This window comes from Schistocerca gregaria, chromosome X (genome assembly GCF_023897955.1).
Source record: "Schistocerca gregaria isolate iqSchGreg1 chromosome X, iqSchGreg1.2, whole genome shotgun sequence".
NCBI classification, from domain to species: Eukaryota; Metazoa; Arthropoda; class Insecta; order Orthoptera; family Acrididae; genus Schistocerca; species Schistocerca gregaria.
Window position 1 is genome coordinate 590,954,176 of NC_064931.1, and position 21,753 is coordinate 590,975,928.

Here is a 21,753-nt window from a genome sequence, read left to right on the forward strand (position 1 = left end):
GACTGCCGAAAGAAGTCGGGTACGTCACTTTAAAGGAATCGTGTAGTATTTATCTTAATCGATTTGGGGAAACCAGTGGAAACCTAGATGGGGATTTGAACCGCGGTCCTCCTGAGTGCTAATAAAGAATTAAAGCTGTATAGTTTCGTATCTTAAATGAACCAGCCAAAAATATGAACTTGTATGACATAGCGGGAGAATGAACGGTAAATGAATATATCTGTGAAATAAGTGTTCTGAGTGATATTACCAGGTATCCTTGCGTCACCTCTAAAGGACCTTAAGTGGGATATCTGTAGATAATGGTACACTGCCTGACAATACAGTGAAGCTCTCAGAAGGAGAGGAGGAGACGAACAGAAAATTCACGGTTTGGGAAGGTATGTGACGTGATTTTACTGATTACAAAATCGAGTCAAATTTGCAAAAGAAATGGCAGAATGAGCACAGTTATCAGTATGACGTTGCACCCCTTCTAGCCTGGTTGCATACACTAATCCGATTTGGAAGGTTGTCATAAATCCATGGCATCCTCTCCTGAAGCAAGCTGACCCACAACTGTTGTAACTGGTCCTTGACATCCTGGGACGGAGTGGTGCTGCACATGTTATACGGGGATCCTATGGCAGTCGTGCTGGCCACAGGATTACCTCAACATCACGCAGACAGTTCATACCGACACTGCTATGTATGGACCAGTATTGTTCTGTTGAAAAATGGCACTACGATACTGTCGCATGAGAGGTAACGCATGATGGCACAGGATGTCTGTGACGTGCCGTTATGCCCTCAAAGTTCCCACAATCATTACCATCCGCGATCTGAAGTCATTCTTAGTGAATTCCTATGCCATGACCCCAGGAGTAACACTGTTATGCCTCTCCAAAACATTGAAAGAGTGAGACGTCTCCCACGTCGCCTCCATATTCGCCCGACGACGGTCATTCGGGGCCCGGCAGAACAGCGATTCATCGTTGAACACAATGCGACGCCTTTCATCAGTAGTCTATGCTTCCTGGTCACGGCACAATTCCAAACACAGCCACGTGTACTGTTGTGTTAACGGCAGTCTACGCATGGGGCGGTATTTCCGTAGTTTATGACTAATAGTGCGGCATGACTCAGAATGATGCGGGGTGTCTGTTGCTTATTCTCGTGTGGCAGACGCAGATCTGAATGGGTCACTATGTGTTTCGTGCACAATACGGCGATCACCCTTTGTGGGGGGTTATAAGTAGTCGACCAGAACTTCGACGAAAAATATGCCTGCCCCCACGTTCCCATGCAGATCACCACCAAGCCACTGCCACATCCGAATGTCCCACAAATCTGGACACAGCACGATTCCCAAAGCTGACAAAATGGAGACCCATAATGAGGCGAGTTTGAAATTCTGTTAGGTGCTGATAACGCCGTCTCAGACGAGTATGCGGCACCTCTGTGTTCTTAACGGTGATCACTCAACATCTGAAGCTCTTCATACCCCTTATATACCCTACAAGGTCTAGTAACAACACAAAAAACGAATAACACTTATGCACTCTGGTGGCCGTTCTATCTGTCGTAGAGCATTGCAACTCTAATCATTTACATATTCACCGATTTATTTACACGCATGAAGTCACACTGACATCTGAACATGCGCCGTAGGAGCTCCACTATCTTTTGTCAGCCAGTGCAGATCAAAATGTGATGACTCGTGCTATGACGACTGTACTGTCAAATGGCACATATGCATACGTAGACATACACTGATCAGCCAGAACATTATGACCACCGACCTACTAGCGATATAGACCCGTCCAGGTGATAGCAGCGTCACCTGGCGTGGAATGACTGCCAGTCAGATCCACGCACGGTGCATGTATCACCAATGAGCGTGCTGTCTGTGTGCAGAATGAAGAAGGAGCGTGATCTATCTGAGTTTGACCGAGGGCAGATTGTGATGGCTCAGAGGTTCGGCACGAGCATTTCGGAAATTGCACGACTTGTCGGGTGTTCGAGGAGTGCTGTGGTGAGTGTCTTCAACACTTGGTGAAACCCAGGTGAAACCACGTACAGACGTCGTGGGGGTGGGCGGCCACCCGTCATTGCAGATGTCGGATGTTGTAGGCTGGGCAGACTGGTGAAACAGAACAAGTGGCGAACTGTGGCAGAACTGACATAAGACCTTAATGCTGGGCAGAGTACAAGTGTGTGTGAACACACAGTGCACCGAACACTCCGAACGATGTGACTTCCCAGCCGACGACCTATACATGTGACAATGTTAATTCCACAGCATCGGCAACTACAACTGAAACGGGGACATGACCATCGGCACTGGACGATGGTGCAGTGGCAGAGCGTTGCATGGTCTGATGAATCCCGATACCTTCTTCATCATGCCAACGGGAGGGAGCGAACCCGTCGTCTTCCAGGGAAATAGTTCCTTGACACCTGTATCGTGGGATAAAGACAAGCTGGCGCGGCTCCAGTATGATCTGGGAAACATTCATGTGGGCATCCATGGTCCAGTGGAGCTCGTGCAAGGCATCATAATGCCCATGGAATATAGAACACCACTTCATGACTATCATGTTTCCTGACGGTAGTGGCATTTTTCAGCAAGATAACGCGCCATGTCACAAATCCAGAAGTGTGATGGAGCGGTTTGAGGAACACAGTGGCGATTTCGAATTGATGTGCTGCCCCCCCCCCCCCCCCCCTCCAAAAAAAATCGCCAGATCTGGGGTGTGGATTGAACGTGGCGTCAGAGCTCATCGCCTCCCTTCCCGGAATTTACGGGAATTAGGTGACTTGTGTGTGCAGATGTGGTGCCAACTCCTAATGGTGAGATACGCAGGCCTCATTGCTTCTGTGCCACAACGCGTCGCCGCTATTGTATGTGGCAAAGGTGGACACACCAGCTAGTAGGTAGGTGGTCATAATGTTCTGGCTGATCAGTGTATGATCGTTTTGGTCGAATCGTCACACGACAGTACCACGATCGTAGCTGACGAAGATGTTGATAGCACCACATAGCATATTACTTAATATATTAAGATGCTACCGGTGACAAATCTTCAGGAAAAGACATATCTTTGTTTGTAAGTGTTAATTTATTCGAAATAACAAAAAAATACTAGTGCGAGTCGTGTATAGCACCGTCTCTCTTATCTGAGATGTAAACACACTGCGCCGTGGCTAGGTTTGCCTGATGCCTGCTTCTTGCTTGGTCGGCACGAATGACAGGAAACGCTCTCCGCCACGCCGGATGAGTCAGCTGGGCGCAGGGCTTTCCGGCGGCGCGCCGGTGTGTCCAGCACGCGGGAAACTGAATCATCGCCGTCTGCACGCCCGTACCCCGCTCCCGCGCGCTGCTTCCCAGAACAAGGCGGCAACGTGGATCGTTACTGGACGCTCCGCTATCACCTCTTGCAGAACTCTTCCCTTCCGTACAGGCAACTCGTGTTTATCGAATTCGTCACCTTTCGCTTCTTCCCTTGATTCTGTAGTTTCAGTGCTGTCATTACGTAAGATTTCATGATAAAGCTGTAGTTAAGTTCCTCTCCTTCACCTAGTTTTAATTTTTTTCACAACATAAGCATTATAAGACAGAGATTGTATCACCCTAAAACAGCTACAATTATTTTTATAATAATGTATCGTCATAACACATTTCGAAGAAGATTAGTGTCTTCGTCTTAGGACGGCGAATTTTTTGTCAATTTTCTTGAACGTGAATACGATGTTTTGCGTGCAAACTATTTATGGAACTCCATCACCTGTAAATCGATTTAAAATTGCCATTCGTAGGTGAAAAACATAATTTTTCCCAACGACTCAAGGCAATGAGTTTTTACACCAGTGACACGTAGCGGTTTTATCGTGATAAAACATGAAATGGTTTTCAGAAATTACTGCAACCAGTCACCTTTTATGTAGATGTATTTTATTTAACCATGACCGGTTTCGAGCTGCCTAGCAACTCATCATCAGATGGTATATACATTCAGTGCTTTTTTGTACCCATTGTGTGGGTGGTTGAGTATCTGTGGCTAGACAGAAACGAGAACAAATAATCGCTACATGTGGTACAGTAACACGAAATATTTACAGCAAAATTTATGTTTAACGTATAAGAGCAAATAATCACTAAATGTGGTACAGTTACACGAAATATTTACAGTTTAATTTACGTTTTGAGGTGTTACTTACAGTAACACTTACTGTAAGTAACACCTCAAAACGTAAATTAAACTGTAAATATTTACGTTTTGAGGTGTTACTTACAGTAACACTTACTGTAAGTAACACCTCAAAACGTAAATTAAACTGTAAATATTTCGTGTAACTGTACCACATTTAGTGATTATTTGCTCTTATACGTTAAACATAAATTTTGCTGTAAATATTTCGTGTTACTGTACCACATGTAGCGATTATTTGTTCTCGTTTCTGTCTAGCCACAGATACTCAACCACCCACACAATGGGTACAAAAAAGCACTGAATGTATATACCATCTGATGATGAGTTGCTAGGCAGCTCGAAACCGGTCATGGTTAAATAAAATACATCTACATAAAAGGTGACTGGTTGCAGTAATTTCTGAAAACCTTTTCACACCACAGTCGCAGTGTTCCACATCCACAATGGATAAAAGTCTTAAAACATGAAATCTATCTCTATCTCTCGGACTCCTGACTGAGAAATGGATATCAAAATGAAAATGAAAAGGCGATAGGTGACAATCTAACACGAGTCTTGAAAACAAGGCATGAAATTTATTGTAGTTCTGTCACAGACTTTGGGCGATGTGCATGTCATAACACACACACACACACACACACACACACACACACACACACACACACACACACAGGGTCACTCTTAAGATATGTCGGATAGTTGCCATTTCGCTTTTGCATTTTGCAGCTGGCGACAGCGCAAACAGAATACTGCTCATCACGTCTTTCCCGTCGACGGAAAGTGTCAATTGGTTTCCCATTCCAACCAGAAATGAATTTTGAACCAGAATCTTAAATGCCTATTCGGAAAAGCGGTCCCAGATTAGTCTCGTCCGATATTTGTTTTGTCAATATGTATTAGCAGGGACAGTAAAACACGAAGAGTAACCAGGAGTGACAGCACTGCCCTGGTCGGCGCTGACTGCTACAGCCAAGCATGCACCGCCACTGAGTCGCTGCTGATGTTGTTTATTCTTCTTAGTTTAATGTCCCTGTTAATACGTATCGATAACACGAATATCGGATAGACAAATTTGGGAGCCCTCTATCGAATGGGCATGCTAAATTCCGATTTAAAAATTTTTTTTGGTAGTAATGGGAGGCAAATGGACGCTTCATGTTGATCCTGGGCATCGCGTGAAAGACGTATTGTGGAAATGGATAGGGCTATAAGTGCGGTTTTCACATAATGGATTGGTAACCAGCGGCTTGTATTGTTAGCCAATAAACAGATTGTAATAATGCTTAGAAAGTGTATTTGTGTGCAAACATACACTTTTTAGATGTCACAATGCCTATTGACACTAACAAACTAAAAGTAGGGTAAGTGCGAGTCGGTTACGAGATATCGTATTTTGAAAACTTCCAACACCGAAACTTGTTTGTGGCATTCAATCTTCGTAGTTTCTAGGTACGGTGTTGTCATATTTGTTTACAGTGAGCTTGTGTGTCCCTTGAGTGCATTGCGACTTGCTAGTCAGTTAGTGTGTGACAATCCGAAAAGTAGGTCGTGAGTGGACGATGAAATTTACCAATGAAGAAAAGCCGAAATGTTCATGGTGTATCGAGTGTGTACGAAAAATTCAGGCCGGCCGCTGTGGCCGAGCGGTTCTAGGCGCTTCAGTCTGGAACCGAGCGACGTTCGCATGTTCGGATCCTGCCTCGGGCATGGATGTGTGTGATGTCCTTAGGTTAGTTAGGTTTAAGTAGTTCTAAGTTCTAGGGGGTTGATGATCTCAGATGTTAAGTCCCATAGTGGCTAAATGGTTCAAATAGCTCTGAGAACTATGGGACTTAACATCTTAGGTCATCAGTCCCCTAGAACTTAGAACTACTTAAACCTAACTAACCTAATGACATGACACACATCCATGCCCGAGGCAGGATTCGAAACTGCGACCGTAGCAGTCGTGCGATTCCGGACTGAAGCGCCTAGAACCGCTCGGCCACCAAGGCCGGCTAAGTCCCATAGTGCTCAGAGCCATTTGAACCATATGAAAAATGCAGTTCGCTTCTGTACGGTGTATGCGACAAGATATCCCAACAGAAGTCAACCATATCGGCAATTATTTATCAACCTTTTCAACCAATTACCTAGACAACGTAACAGAAGGAAACAAGTGATGACAGAAAAGGGGGAAATCAGTGTTCTTGTTGCTGTTGTAGTTCATTCGCACGTTAGGTCCCTCGCAATCGCACGAGGAAGTGGTATGAGTGAGGGCAAGTGCCCCACGCGTGTTCCATCGACACAGATCCCATCCCTATCACATCTCTCTCCATCTAGAGCTGCATGGAAACGATTATGAGAATCGTGTTAACTTCTGCATGTGGGCATTAAGACGGGATACTCCAGATGTATCATATATCTTGTTTAGAGATGAAGCCACGTTTGCCGAAACGTGCACTGTTGGTCTGTTGACAATCCCGTTGACTTCGTCAGGTGGAACGTCATCGTCCATAGAGTGTAAACGTGTGGTGCGGGATAGTGAACCATCAGCTCATAGGCCTGTTTTTCACGCACACAAATATCGCAGTCTCCTAACAGACCATCTACCACGGATGCTAGAAAATGTTCATATGAAGACTAGGAGGAACGTTTTGTACAAACATGATGGTGTCCATCCCATAGTGCTCGAAGTACTGCAGCATGTCTTCAAGAACTGTTTCCAAATCATTGGATTGGACGCAAAGGACCTGTACCTTGGCCGGCCCGTTTCCCGTATTTGACGCCTCTACACTTTTTTCTGTGGGGAAGGCTGAAAGATACTGCCTACAAGGACATACCAACTACATGTGATGATATGCAAGGACGTATTACTGCAGTCTGCTCGAACATCTCCGCTGAAATGCTGGCACGTATGCAGCAGTCGTTCTATCAAATCAAATCAAATGTGTGTGAAATCTTATGGGACTTAACTGCTAAGATCATCAGTCCCTAAGCTTACACACTACTTAACCTAAATTATCCTAAGGACAAACACGCACACCCATGCCCGAGGGAGGATTCGAACCTCCGCCGGGACCAGCCGCAGAGTCCATGACTGCAGCGCCACTGACCGCTCGGCTAATCCCGCGCGGCAGTCGTTCTATACCAGACTGTAAGCGTGTATTGCCGCTGTCGGTGGTGATTTTGAAAACAGCCGGAGGTTGTCTATTGTCTCGTTACTGGTAAGAATCCACATAACTATTGTATGCAGTTATGTTGTTCTTTAGCGTGTGCTCACAGGTATTGTACAAGTGTCGGCGCGTGAACTTTTCAAAATACATCTTGTAAACGAATCGTACTAGAATCCTGGAACAAACATTACAGACAACTTATTTACCCAACTTTTAGTTTGTTAACGTAAATAGGCATATTCCATTTTAAAAAGTGCATGTTTGCGCAAACAATTCTAATTATTGTTACAATCTGTTGATCCTCTAACAATACGAGCCAATGACTACCAGACAATTCTATGAAAATCGCCTATCACTAGCACTCTCCATTTCCGCAATATTTGCAATGGAAAATTTAGGTGATTCACCCTATATATAGGGAATAATAAGTCCACAATGTAATCATACAAACTGTCATCAGATGTTCGTATGATCGTGTTCTCCACGGAAGATGGCATTCCGGTCCACGGACAACCACGCCAACGATGACGTCATGGCCCCTATCAAACGGGGTGCTGTTTACCGTGTAGTGCCACATCCACAGTCGCTTTGTACACAGTCACAGATGGTGCACTGTGGCACAGAGAAGACGCATACCACTCTCTCTGTGGTGGAGGGCCATAGGAAGCTTGAACACCATTTCGGGACCCAAACGTTGTGGAAACAGACCAGTATCGAGGAGGATCCCTAATTGTACGGGCAGAGATTATGTTGACCACTCGAATACCTCTTCATGAAATTGTACGGTTGAATCGGCAAGTCTTAACTGCTGTTAGTTATCGTGACGAGATCTTGGGATCCCATCTGCGGTTGTTGATAGGTGCTGCGGATCCAGACTTCGTATTGAGTGTCGATAATGCTAGACCTCATAGATCACCGGTGGTTGACGTTTTCTTGGAAACGGAATATATTGCCCACATGGCGTTGCCTGCACGCTCTCCCGATTTGAATCCGATAGAGCGTGTCTGGGATGCACTAAGGAGACGGGCTGCATCACGTCAGCATCCATCAACCACATTCCAAGACTTACGAGCAGCTCTGCAGGAAGAATGGGCGTTATTGCCTTAACATGAGACTGATGACATCAGTCGCAGCATGCCCCATCGATATCATGCCTGTATTGCTGCCACAGGTGGTCACACCCAATACTGAGCACATTAACCAGTTGTCGGAATGTGTGTGCAAATCTATCAAGTTGGAAAAAACGAAGAACATTTTTGTCTACCGTTATGCATGTTGCAGTTGTTTACGTTCTGTATTCTTTACTTTGTTTCTACTTTACTATCACCCGTTTATACTGTTTTGTGGAAAAATAAACGCAACGTTGCGAAATTTCCGCTTGTTGCTTTAATTTTTGACGTGAGTCTATATATTTACGTTCAAAAATGAAGAAAATAAAGAAAAATATTCCGTGGACCAGCTATGCACAACAATTCATAAACTGTTGCGCAATTTCCGTTTGTTGCTTTAACTTTTGACACGAGTATATATATTTACGGTCAAAAATGAAGAAAATAAAGAAAAATATTCCGTGGACCAGGTATGCACAATTCATAAACTGTTGTTATTTCTTTCCTCCCTCACTTATTGTTCCCGAATACACAGTATATAAAAATGAAGAAAAATGCTCCGAGGATCAGCTATCCACAGCAATCGATAAGTCTCGTGAACTTACTGATCCCAAAATAAAGAAAAGAAGTTAACTATTTAACGAGACACTCAAGAACTTCAAGCTCTGGACATATTATTCTCCCGCAAAAATAGAAAATCATCTCGTCGTGGCGTATGAATAATCGCATAAGAACTTAGCAACCACTCGTTGCCGGCAGTGGCGGAATGTATAGTGGTGCGGGAAGTCCGAGCTGTAAATAGGAGAGACCCATATCTCAAGAGGAAGAATGCTGTTTACAACGCGACCAAGCTATGCTGTCTTGCCGCTCTTTCCACCTGGACTATGCAGGAGCTCACGAACGTTCAAAGGTTCCAGTCACATTTTATTTTTTCTCACTTACAACTCTCTCTCTCTCTCTCTCTCTCTCTCTCTCTCTCTCTCTCTCTCTCTCTCTCTCGGTTCTACCTATCGAAAGGAAGTTTTCAGAATGAGATTTTCACTCTGCAGCGGGGTGTGCGCTGATGTGAAACTTCCTGGCAGATTAAAACTGTGTGCCGGACTGAGACTCGAACTCGGGACCTTTGCCTTTCGCGGGCAAATGCTCTACCATCTCAGCTAACCAAGCATGGCTCACGCCCCGTCCTCACAGCTCCCGAGGTCCCGAGTTCGAGTCTCGGTCCGGCATACAGTTTTAATCTGCCAGGAAGTTTTCTATCGAAAAGAAGTTTATGGGAAATGGTAGCACACGAAGAGACGAATAATTCGTTGTATTAGTGGCCTTGGGTTCATTATCTACTGGGATACTAATGCAGCTATGACTTTTTAATAGAATACTGTACTTTTAATACAAGTGTGGGACTGATGACCGTAGCAGTCTGGTCCCTTTAACCCCCCCACAAACCAACCAATACAAGTGCCAAGGCAGGTGACAAGAAGAGAAGACTGGATCTAATTGATTGGGGATCACTATAACTATAATTAAAAACATGAATCTCACGCAGGTTTTTCTTAATGATATGAATAGCACTGCAAAACTCGACATATACAGCTCTTCGAGAGTAGTGTGTCCCATTTCTAAACAGGTATCGGAAATCTCTTGCGAGCCTTGCAAAACGATGTGATAATTTGCAGTAAATCTTTATTTCGATAAAATTATCGCCCTACTTGCCTTTATCAGGGTTCCCTAATTGCTGCTGCTACCATGAACTTTTCCGCTTGCACACGCTGGACATACTGGCGTGCTTCAACTACGCATTAAAGAAATTGAATGATTAAAGTCATTGTGGCGTAAGCCGCTGTTCTCCCATTCAGAGAAACTGGCGCTTTTATTGTGTTTATTAAAGTAATCTATACCAAATTATTTATTTACTGAGTAAAATAGAAGCTCATGTTTTATACAAAATGTTTTGAGGGAATAGTAAATATTTTAAGAAGTAGTATTATAGACAATGCTTCAGGAATGTCAGCTCACCCGGCAGGTCGTGGGAAAAAACATTAGAGGTAACAGATCAAGGGGAATATCACGGTTGAGATGGATTGACAAGATCAGAGAGGATATGAGCACAATGGCTAGGGGGCAAATCTAAGGATGTACAAGTATATATCACAAGAGGTAAGACAGATACTGCCTAAAGGAAAATTGAAGGGACCTTTGGAGAAAAAAAGAACCAACTGTATGAATATGGAAAACCAGTGCTAAGCAAAGAAGAGAAAGCAAACAGGTGGAAGGAGTATATTTAGCGTCTGTAACACGGAGATGTAATTGAGGACAATATTATAGAAATGGAAGAGGGCGTAGATGAAGATGAGAGGGGAGATATGACACTACGTGAAGAATTTGACAAAGCACTGAAAGAGATAAGTCGAAACAAAGCCCCGGGAGTTGACAACATTCTGTTAAGAGCTACTGATAGCTTGATTATTCCACCTGGTGAGCAAGATGTATGAGACATCTACATAGATGCTCCTTAAGCCACCGTAAGGAGCGTGGCGGAGGGTATCCTGTACTACTACTTGTCATTTCCTCTCCTCCTGTTCCACTCGCAAATAGAGCGAGGCAAAAACCATTATCTATACGCCGCCGTATGAGCCCTAATTTCTCATATCTTATCTTCGTGGTCCTTAAGCGCAATGCATGTGGGCGGCAGTAGAATCGTTCGACAGTCAGCTTCAAATGCTGGTTCTCTAAATTTTGCCAAGAGTGTTTCTCGAAAATAAGGTCGCCTTCCCTCCATAGATTCCCATTTTAGTTCCCGAAGCACCTCTGTAGTAATTAAAGTATTGTTCGAACCTACCAGTAACAAATCTAGCAGCCCACCTCTAAATTGCTTCGATGTCTTCCTTTAATCCGAGCTGGTACGGATTTCAAACACTTGAGCAGTACTCAAGAATAGGTCGCACCAGCGTCTCACGTGCGGTCTCCTTTACAGGTGAACCGCTCTTCCCTAAAATTCTCCCAATAAACCTAAGTCGACCGTTTGCATTCCCTACCACAGTTTTTACATGCTCGTTCCACCTCATATCGCCTTGCAACGTTACGCCTAGATATTTAAATGACTTGGCTGTGCTAAGCTGGACACTGGTAATATTGTATCAGAACATTACAGGTTTGTTCTTCGTATTCATCCGCATTAATTTACATTTTTCCATATTTAGGGCTAGCTGCCATCCATCACACTAACTGGAAATTTTGTGTAAGTCGCCTTGTACCTTCCTACAGTCACTCAACTTTGAAATCTCACCGTACACCACGGTATCATCAGCAAACATCGGCAGATTGCTGCCCACCCTGTTCGCCAAATCATTTATGTATATAGAGAACAACAGCGGTCCCATCACTCTTACCTGGGGCACTTCTGACAATACCTTTGTCTCTGATGAACACACGCCGTCGAGGACGACACACTGGGTTCCATTATTTAAGCAGTCTTCGAGTCACTCACATATCTATGAAGTTATTCCACATGCCCGTACCTTCGTTGACATCCTGTAAGGGGGCACCTTGTCAAACACTTTCCGGAAATCTGTCTGTTGCCCTTCATCCATAGCTCTCAGTGCCTCATGTAAGAAAAGGGCAAGCTGAATTTCGCCCGAGCGATGCTTTCTAAAACTATGCTGATTCATGGACATAAACTGCTTAGCCTCAACAAAGTTTATTATATTCGAACTGAGAATGTGTTCAAGGATTCAGCAGTAAACAGAAGTTAGGGATATTGGTCTGTAATTTTGCGGGTCCGTTCTTTTACCTTTCTTATATACTGGAGTCACCTGCACTTTTTTTCCAGTCACTTGGGGTTTTATTCTGGGCGAGAGATTCACGAGAAATGCAAGCTAGGTAAGGGGCCAATGCCGTAGAGTACTCTTTGTAAAATCGAACTCGGATTCCGTTCGGACCTGGTGATTTATTTGTTTTCAAATCTTTAAGCTGCTTCTCTACACCAGGTGTACTTATTTGTATGTCGTCCATACGGGAATCTGTCCGATGGTCAAATGAAGGTATGTTTGTACAGTTCCCATGCGTGAACGATTTCTTGAACGTGAAATTTAAATCTTCGGCTTTCATTTCTCTGTCTTCAACTGCCACATCAGACTGGTCAACAAGGGACTGAATGGAAGCCTTATACCCGCTTAGTGATTTTACATATGACCAGAATATTCTCGGGTTCTCTCCCAGATCTTTTGCTAAGGTGTGACGGTGGCAGTTGTATGCGTCGCGCATAGATCTGTTTACAGACGCACGAATCTCTACTAACCTTCGTTTGCCGTCGTTTGTGCATCCCATTTTGAACCTAGAGTGCAACAGCCTCTGCTTCCTCAACGTCTTACGAATTTCGTTATTAAACCATCTTTTCCAAAATGTGTGTGAATTCCTAAGGGACGAAACTGCTGAGGTCATAGGTCCCTACACTTACACACTTCTGAAACTAACGTACACTAAGAACAACAGACACACCCATGCCCGAGTGGGGATTCGAACCTCCGGCAGGAGGGGCCGCGCAATCCGTGACATTGCGCCTCAAAACGCTCGGCCACTCCGCGCAGCGATCTTTTCCATCCTTTATACGTAACTCTTCAGACCACGATTTACAATCTGCTTAAACTTTGCCCGTAACTCCTCTACATCCATCTTACTGATACTAAGTGATGTCAATTCAATCAGCTGGTTAAAGTCACTTCCAAGTAGTATTGCATGATCTGAGTATTTACGCGTTGTTGACCATAGACTTTGTTTGAATGACTAGAACTGCCACAGCGGAATCGAGTGGCCGGTAAAAACATTCAACAAATAACTTAGTATCACCTAAACCTGTTATACGCCTTCAGACGATTTCACTGCCACACTCAACTTCGACCTCAATAGGTACAATATTTTTGTGAATTGCAATGAAAGCTCCCCCTCCCATGTCCTCTAATCTGTCTTCCCGATATACGTTCCACGACTCGTTAAATATCTCAGAGCTTTCCACTTCGGGTTTCAGCCAGCTCTCAGTTCCAAGAATAATTTGAGCGCGAGAACTTTCCTGGAGGGCGCAATTTCGAGAACTTTATTACCAATACCTCAACAGTTTACTGATAAAATTGTGACAGTCAAAGTGTCTTTATCCTGAACACCGTTTGACTTCCCTTGCTGTGAATCGATTGGTGAATGTTCATCAGAGCACCTCAAACTACCGTCTAGACTAAAAAAAAGAAACCTCATGTGCACTCCTCAAGTTCTCTACTAGCCGAGTAGCTGTTTCCTTTGTGTAGTGCACCCCTGATATATCAAGGGGACTGCTACTCCTACAAATCCACACACGATAACGAAGGTCCATAAATCTGCACCGAAGACCGTCACAGAGTCGGAGAAGCCTCTGGTTGAGACCCTCCATTCGGCTCCAAACCAAAGGATCCCGATCACCTCTGGGAACGATGCAGCAAATTGCAAGCTCTGCTTGCACCCCGCGGGCGAGACCAGCAGTCTACACCACCTCCGCTAGCCGCCTGTACGAACTGAGGATCGCCTCAGAACCCACGCGACATCAGTCGTTGGTGCCGACGTGACCCACAAAAAAATGGTTCCAGTGGCTCTGAGCACTATGGGACTTAACTTCTGAGCTCATCAGTCCCCTAGAACTCAGAACTACTTAAACCTAACTAACCTAAGGACATCACACACTAACATGCCCGAGGCAGGATTCGAACCTGCGACCGTAGCGGTCGCGTGGTTCCAGACTGTAGCGCCTAGAACCGCTCGGCCACTCCAGCCGGCCGTGAGCCACAGTTTGCAGACGACTGCACCCTGCACTCTCGATAGCCACAGGCATGGCCGCCTCCACATCTGGGATGAGGCCGCCCAGCAGACATACTGAGTAAACATTGACTTTCTTTCCAGTCCTGAACGCTATCTGCCTAAAGGGCTCCATAACGCGCCTAACATTGGAACTTCCGACAACCAGTTAACCCCTGTCGCCGTGTGCGTGCTTGGACCCTGCTGAAGGAGCGACAACCTGTACACTCACAGGATGAATGGCCCTCCTCATCCGTCGACGCGAACGCGTCACCACCCGTCGATAATCCTGCTGTGAGAGCGGATCCATCGCGTCATGCGCACTAGGAGGTGCCTCGGAAGCACAGCCTGTGGGTAAAACAAGTGACGCCTGAGGTGTCCGATCCGACGCGCCAGATTCTCCGCCACAGCTACACCCCGAGGCAGCAGCCAGAAGGTGTCTGACCGTAGCCAACAGCACGTTCAACTGTTCGCGAACTGTGGCCAGCCCTTCCTGCGTCTGCAGATAGCATGCACACTTCCTATCCATCCTAGCAACACTAACTGAAGAAGTGCGTGATAAAAGCAGACAATCCTAGATATGCGGCTTGCTACCCTCCTGATGTTTCACCAATGGACGCCGATGCATTAAAGGGCAACTTAGCTGGCTGTTCAGTGAACTACTATTGCGCTAAAGACTGAATGAATTTACACCTACAAAAACGCGAGATTAACCCTCTTAACCGTAGAAAAACGCACGAAATTTAATAAATATACAAGGTGGCAAACACAGACAAGATAAACACAACTTGCTGCTCTGTAGACAATCGAGATACCCCAGACTTCAAGAAGAATATAATAATTTCAATTCCAAAGAAATCAGGTGCCGACAGATGTGAAAATTACCGAAATATCAGTTTAATAAGTCACGGTTGCGAAATACTAGCACGAATTATAGAAGAATGGAAAAACTGGTAGAAGCCGACCTCGGGAAAGATCAGTTTGGATTCCAGAGAAATGTAGGAACACGCGAGGCAATACTGACCCTACAACTTCTCATAGAAGATAGGTTAAGGAAAGGCAAACCTACGTTTATAGCATTTGTAAACCTAGAGAAAACTTTTGATAATGTTGACTAGAATACTCTCTTTCAAATTCTAAAGGTGGCAGGGGTAAAATAAAATGAGCGAAAGGCTATTTACAATTTGTACAGAAACCCGATGGCAGTTATAAAAGTCGAGGGGCACGAAAAGGAAGCGGTGGTTGAGAAGGGGGCGAGACAGGGTTGTAGCTTATCCCCGATGTTATTCAATCTGTATATTGAGCAAGCAGTGAAGGAAACAAAAGCCGGCCGCGGTGGTCTCGCGGTTCTAGGCGCGCAGTCCGGAACCGTGAGACTGCTACGGTCGCAGGTTCGAATCCTGCCTCGGGCATGGATGTGTGTGATGTCCTTAGGTTAGTTAGGTTTAAGTAGTTCTAAGTTCTAGGGGACTAATGACCACAGCAGTTGAGTCCCATAGTGCTCAGAGCCATTTGAAGGAAACAAAAGAAAAATTCGGAGTAGGTATTAAAGTCCATGGAGAAGAAATAAAAACTTTGAGGTTCGCCGATGACATTGTAATTCTGTCAGAGACAGCAAAGGACTCGGAAGAGCAGTTGAACGGAATGGACAGTGTCTTGAAAGGAGGATATAAGATGAACATCAGCAAAAACAAAACGAGGATAATGAAATGTAGTCGAGGTAAATCAGATGATGCTGAAGAAATTAGATTAGGAACTGAGACACCTAAAGTAGTAGATGAGTTTTGCTATTTGGGAAGCAAGATAACTGATGATGGTTGAAGTAGGGAGGATATAAAATGTAGACTGGCAATGGCAAGGAAAGTGTTTCTGAAGAAGAGAAATTTGTCAACACCGAGTATAGATTTACGTGTCAGGGAGTCCTTTCTGAAAGTATTTGTGTGGAGTGTAGCTATGTATGGAAGTGAAACGTGGACGATAAGTAGTTTAGACAAGAAGAGAATACAAGCTTTCGAGAGGTGGTGCTACAGAATAATGCTGAGTGGGTAGATCACCTAATTAATGAGGAGCTACTGAATAGAACTGGGGAGAAGGGGGATTTGTGGCACAGCTTGAGAAGAAGAAGGGATAGGTTGGTAGGACACATTCTGAGGCAGCAAGGGATCACCAATTTAGTATTGGAGGGTAGCGTGGAGGGTAAAAATCGTAGAGGGAGACCAAGAGATAAATGCAATAAACACATTCAGAAGGATGTAGGTTGCAGTAGTTACTCGGAGATGAAGAGGCCTGCGCAGGATAGTGTAGTATGGACAGTTGTATCAAACCAGTCGTTGGACTGAAGACCACAACAACAGCGAGACTAAAGAGGATATGAGTACGATGGAACTAGCTGGAGAAGTACGTGAGCTGAAGATGATGGAGGGGGTTGAGTAGCCAGGCGAAAGACAGACTGCTGTTTGTGTGGCCAACCTAGTAAATACTAAATAAATAAGTAATAGTAGAGGCTAATTCGAATAAAACATTCCATATAACGGGTGTCCAGTTTTAATTGGTTAATGAGATACAAAAAATAAACAATAAATTCCATTCAAGCAGACCTTGGAAGGTCCAACGGTACCGACCGACCTCTGTGTCTTCCTCAGCCGATAGGCGTCACTGGATGCGGATATGGAGAGGCATGTGGTCAGCACACAGCTCTCCAGGCCGTTGTCAGTTTTCGAGACCGACGCTGTTACTTGTCTGTCAAGTAGCTCCTGGCTGAGGGCTGAGGGCTGAGTGCGTCCACTTGCTAACAGCGCTTGGCAGCCCCGACGGACACCCATCCAAGTTCTAGCCAAGCCTGACAGAGCTTAACTTCGGTGATGTGACGGGAACCGGTGTTAGCACTGCTGCAAGGCCTTTGACCCTTACTGAGATATAGCTGTCATTATGTAACCCAAACATATACTCATAGAAGGTGTTAAGTAAAGGCAAACGATTAAGTCCAAAGCTGATTTTCCTAAATTCTACCTCCGACCTGAATGCACTGTTGCACCATCTTGTCAGCACCACTTGTAAATCTTCTGACGGCTTCTAGGCGTTCTTTTATGAGGGCAGTATTATTCAGAACCAAGACGATCAATTCTTCTCTTGGATTTACATTTTCTTTGTAGATTTCGCCTTTCAACCACAACACAAGCAAAAATCTAAATGAGTAATGTTCGCAGAGCATGGTAGTCAAGAAACATGATAGTTTCAGCCGATCCAACAACCGGGGAATGTTAGGTTTAGATGATGTGTCACCTGGCGAGTAGAATGTGCAGGGGTCCTGTACTGCTGGAAGAACATAGCCATCGTTGCAACCGAAGTAACCTCTTCCAGTAACGCCGGAAGCTCGTTTTCAAGTATGTCTAGATAACGGAGCCCTGTAGGTATAGTTATGCTCTACCAAAGGTACGTATCGCTAGTTCTGGTACAGTACATAACTGACGTATTGAATGGTAGGATTATCGGTAGAATTGGTAGGGAAAGAAACGTAAAAGACTTGTGAGAGTGAAACAGAGAACCGACGACTTCTCTTCGTTTTTTGTTTGTTTGCTTGTTTTGCACATAATTAGAACCGTACATCGCTCAGTATTAGCCCACTGTGTATTTCATACCCTTAAAAAGTATATTTTGCATTTTATAAGCGATAAAAATTAGTTGATCGCGTGACTTCGCCCTTTTATATTACTTCCGATACAAATACAGTTTACATCCACAAAAACGAACAAAATTCATATAATTATTGTTGTTATGTTGTGCTAAATGGAACGTTCTTCACCATAATCAAAGGCAAGACTTTCCTGTTATTATAGGTAAGTGTGTAGTCGTTTATGAATAACGGAAGCATGTTTCATACAAGTTCGGCGAAGTATCGAAGCGATGTTTGTTATGTTTCTGTTTCGCAGTGTCTTTTTTTTCCCTCTCTTTGAGGAAATTGCGTTTTTAGTGCTATATGATAAATCTGTATTGTTTTTTTTTATTTTTAGTACATTAATGGAATTACTCGACGATCTGAAGTTAGAAAACGGTGAAATAGCCCACTTTCATGTCCTTCTCGAACGAATCCGCTGTAAATGACAACGACAGAAGCCGTACATACGTTGTGTTCGACATATTCTTGTACGTGATACGTGTAGAAATTCTGCGAGCGATTTTCGAAGCTTTACGTTCTACCAGCTGAACAACATCTATTACTTCAACCCACTCCAGTCACTGCACCAGTCTAGAGACAGATACACTGAGGAGGCAAAAGTCATAGGATAGCGATATGCACATGACGACAGTATCGCGTACACAAGGTATAAAAAGGCAGTTCATTGGCGGAACCCTGTCGTACCCCTTTGTCAACCATTGCTTCCCTTTCGTGCTCTTCGTTTCTTACAACTGCCGTCTGCCTTCTGTACAAGTTGTATATAACATCCGCTCCCTGTATTTTACCCCTGATACCACCAGAATTTGCTGGGATGGTTCCTATGAAAGGGCAAGGCCGATTTCCTTCCCCATCCTTCCCTCACCCGAGCTTGCGCTCCCCCTCTAATGACCTCGTTGTCGACGGGACGTTAAACACTAATCTCCTTCCTTCCACCAGAATTTCGAAGAGTGTGTTCCATCGACACTGTCAACGTCTTCCTCCAAATTTACAAATGCTATAATGCTACAAACGTATGTTTGTCTTTCCTTAACCTATCTTCTAAGATAAGTCGTAGAGTCAATGTTGCCACACGTGCACCGTTGTTTCTTCAGAACCCAAACTGATCTCCCCTGAGGTCGGCTTCTACCAATCTTTCCATTCTTCTGCAAATTGCTCTAGTGAGCATTCTGCAACCATGATAGTTTGGTAATATACACACTACTTATTTTGCCTGTCTCGTAGATCTTGCACATCAGATGCAATATTTTTGTCATAGCTGGCTCTCCCAAGGATATCAGCAGTTCTATGGGAATGTCACCCACTCCAGGAGAATTGTTGCGCCTTATGTCATTCAGTGCTCTGTTAAATTCTTGTCACAGTGTCTTATATCATACACTTGTATTTATCCTCTATCCATTCGTGCTTATACATAATGCACTTGCTGTCAATCTCATTTTCCAGATGTTTGCATTCTTTTTTACCTTCTTCAGTTACAGCATTTTTATTTTTTTCCTTCCATCAGCTAAATCCCATCTTCATTTACTTCTTCTTTTCTTTCCATAATATTGCCTTTAAGTTAAATTCCCTGGTATGGCCCCTTATACATTCCCTTCACTTCTTTCCTAAGTACTAGTTTCCTATCTGAGCTCTTCATATTCGCACAGCTGCTTCTGTTTCCTCGAAAGGCCTCGTTAATTTTTCTGTTGGCGGTGTCTATATTTCTCCTAGTTATACGTCCTTCTATAGACCAGCATTTGTCCTCTAACCTTTCCTGCTTAGCTATAATGCACTTTCCGTCAATCTGATTTTTCAGATTTTCAGGCTAAATTCAACATATCTTGTGACATTCAAGGATTTCTAATAGGCTTTTTCTTTTTACCTATTTGACCCCCTGCTGCCTTCACTATTTCGTCTCTCAAAGCAACCCATTCGTTTCATTGTATTCCTTTGCCTCGTCTCTCTGAAACTCTCAACGACCTCTAGTCCATTCAGCTTTTCCAGGTCTCTTCTCAATTTAGTACATTTTTGCAATTTCTTCAGTTTTAACCTGCAGTTCATAACCAATAAATTGTGCTCAGTGTCCATCTTTTCCCCTGGAAATGTCTTATAATTTAAAATCTGTTTTCGAAAGCTCTGTCTTACCATTATATAATCAGACTGAAACCATCTGGTGTTCCCTTGTCTCTTACACGTATACAACCTTTCTTCATGATTCTTAAACCAACTGTTAGCGATAATTAAATTACGCTCTTCGCAAAATTTTCTCTTTAATTCCTTTCCCCCGGCCGATATTCACCTGCTATTTTTCCTTCTTTTCCATTTCCTACTCTTGATTTCCAGTCACCCTTCACAATTAAATTTCTCTCTCCTTTAACTATCTGAATACTTTCTTTTATGTCATCATACATGTTTCAAGTTCTTTATCATATGCGGAGCTGGATGGCATACAGATGTGTGTTGGCTTCGTGTCTATTTTGGCTACGATAATGCGTTCACTATGCTGTTCGTACTTGTTTACCCACATTTATATTTTCTTAGCCATTCTTAGGCTTACTCTTACATTACCTGTACTTGATTTTGTATTTATAATACTGTATTCTCCTGACCAGAAGTCCCGTTCATCCTGACACCGAAATCCATTAATCTTCACTATACCTAACTTCAACTTATCCATTTCCCTTTTTAAATTTTGTAACCTACCTACCCGATTAAGCGATCCGACAAATCACGCTCCGACCAGTAGACAGATAGTATTGTTTTTCATGATGACGATGTTCTCCTGCGTAGTCCCCGCTCGGAGATCGACATGCAATCTATCACACCAGAATATTTTACCCAAGAACATGCCATCGTCATTTAACCATACGCCAGAGCTGCATGCCACTGGGGAAAGTAACGGCTGTATTTTCCCCTTGCCTTTACTCCTTCACGGTTTCAATACAGCAAGAGCATGATGGCTGATGTTACAAGGTCAGATCCAGTCCTTTGTCGCTGCCACTACTGAAAAGGCTGGTGCCCCTCTTCAGGAACCACATGATTGTCTGACCTTTCCACAGATATCGTTCCGTTGTGGTTGCACCTACGATATAGCTATCTGTATCGCTGAGACACGCAAGCCACCCCAGTTTGGTGAGGTTCGCGGAAGTTTCACAAACTAGACAAATGTAATGACAAAATCATCAATTTCGAACGAACGTATTGAAAAGATAAGATGAATAAAAATGAGGAAAATATTAATTGCAGTACAAACTCAGTAATATCTGGTGAGATAGATACAGAGTCAGAATACGAGATATTGTTGGTGAAGAGAAGCGTCGAAGGTAGGACAAAAGATGCTGACCAGATATTTTATCGGCCACCAACTTCAGGTAGCGCAGTGGTGATAGCATGTAAATTCCTACCTCGTGTATTACTAATAAAGAGAGATTTAAATTTCAATTATGACATCCACAGACGCACGGGTTTAGGTCGGACGGCAAGGGCAAAGATTCTTGCGACATTGCACTGAACGTCTTTTCTGAAAATACCTTGAACAGTAAGTTAGACAACGCATTCGCGAGAGAAACATATTGGTCTTTTTGACAACAAACATGTCCTAACTATTCGATTGAGTGAATACAGGAATATGACGAAGCGACACAAAGGTAACATGACATCGGTAACCACTGATACTGAAAATAAACTAGCTCAAAATCAGGAATAATGGGGAGAGAAATTGGCCTTGTCCTTTCCAGAGGAACTATCCCAACATTTGCCTTAAGTGATTTAGTGAACCCACGGGGAAACTAAATCTGAGTGGCTTACGGGCATCTGAATGGCTATGTTCCCCA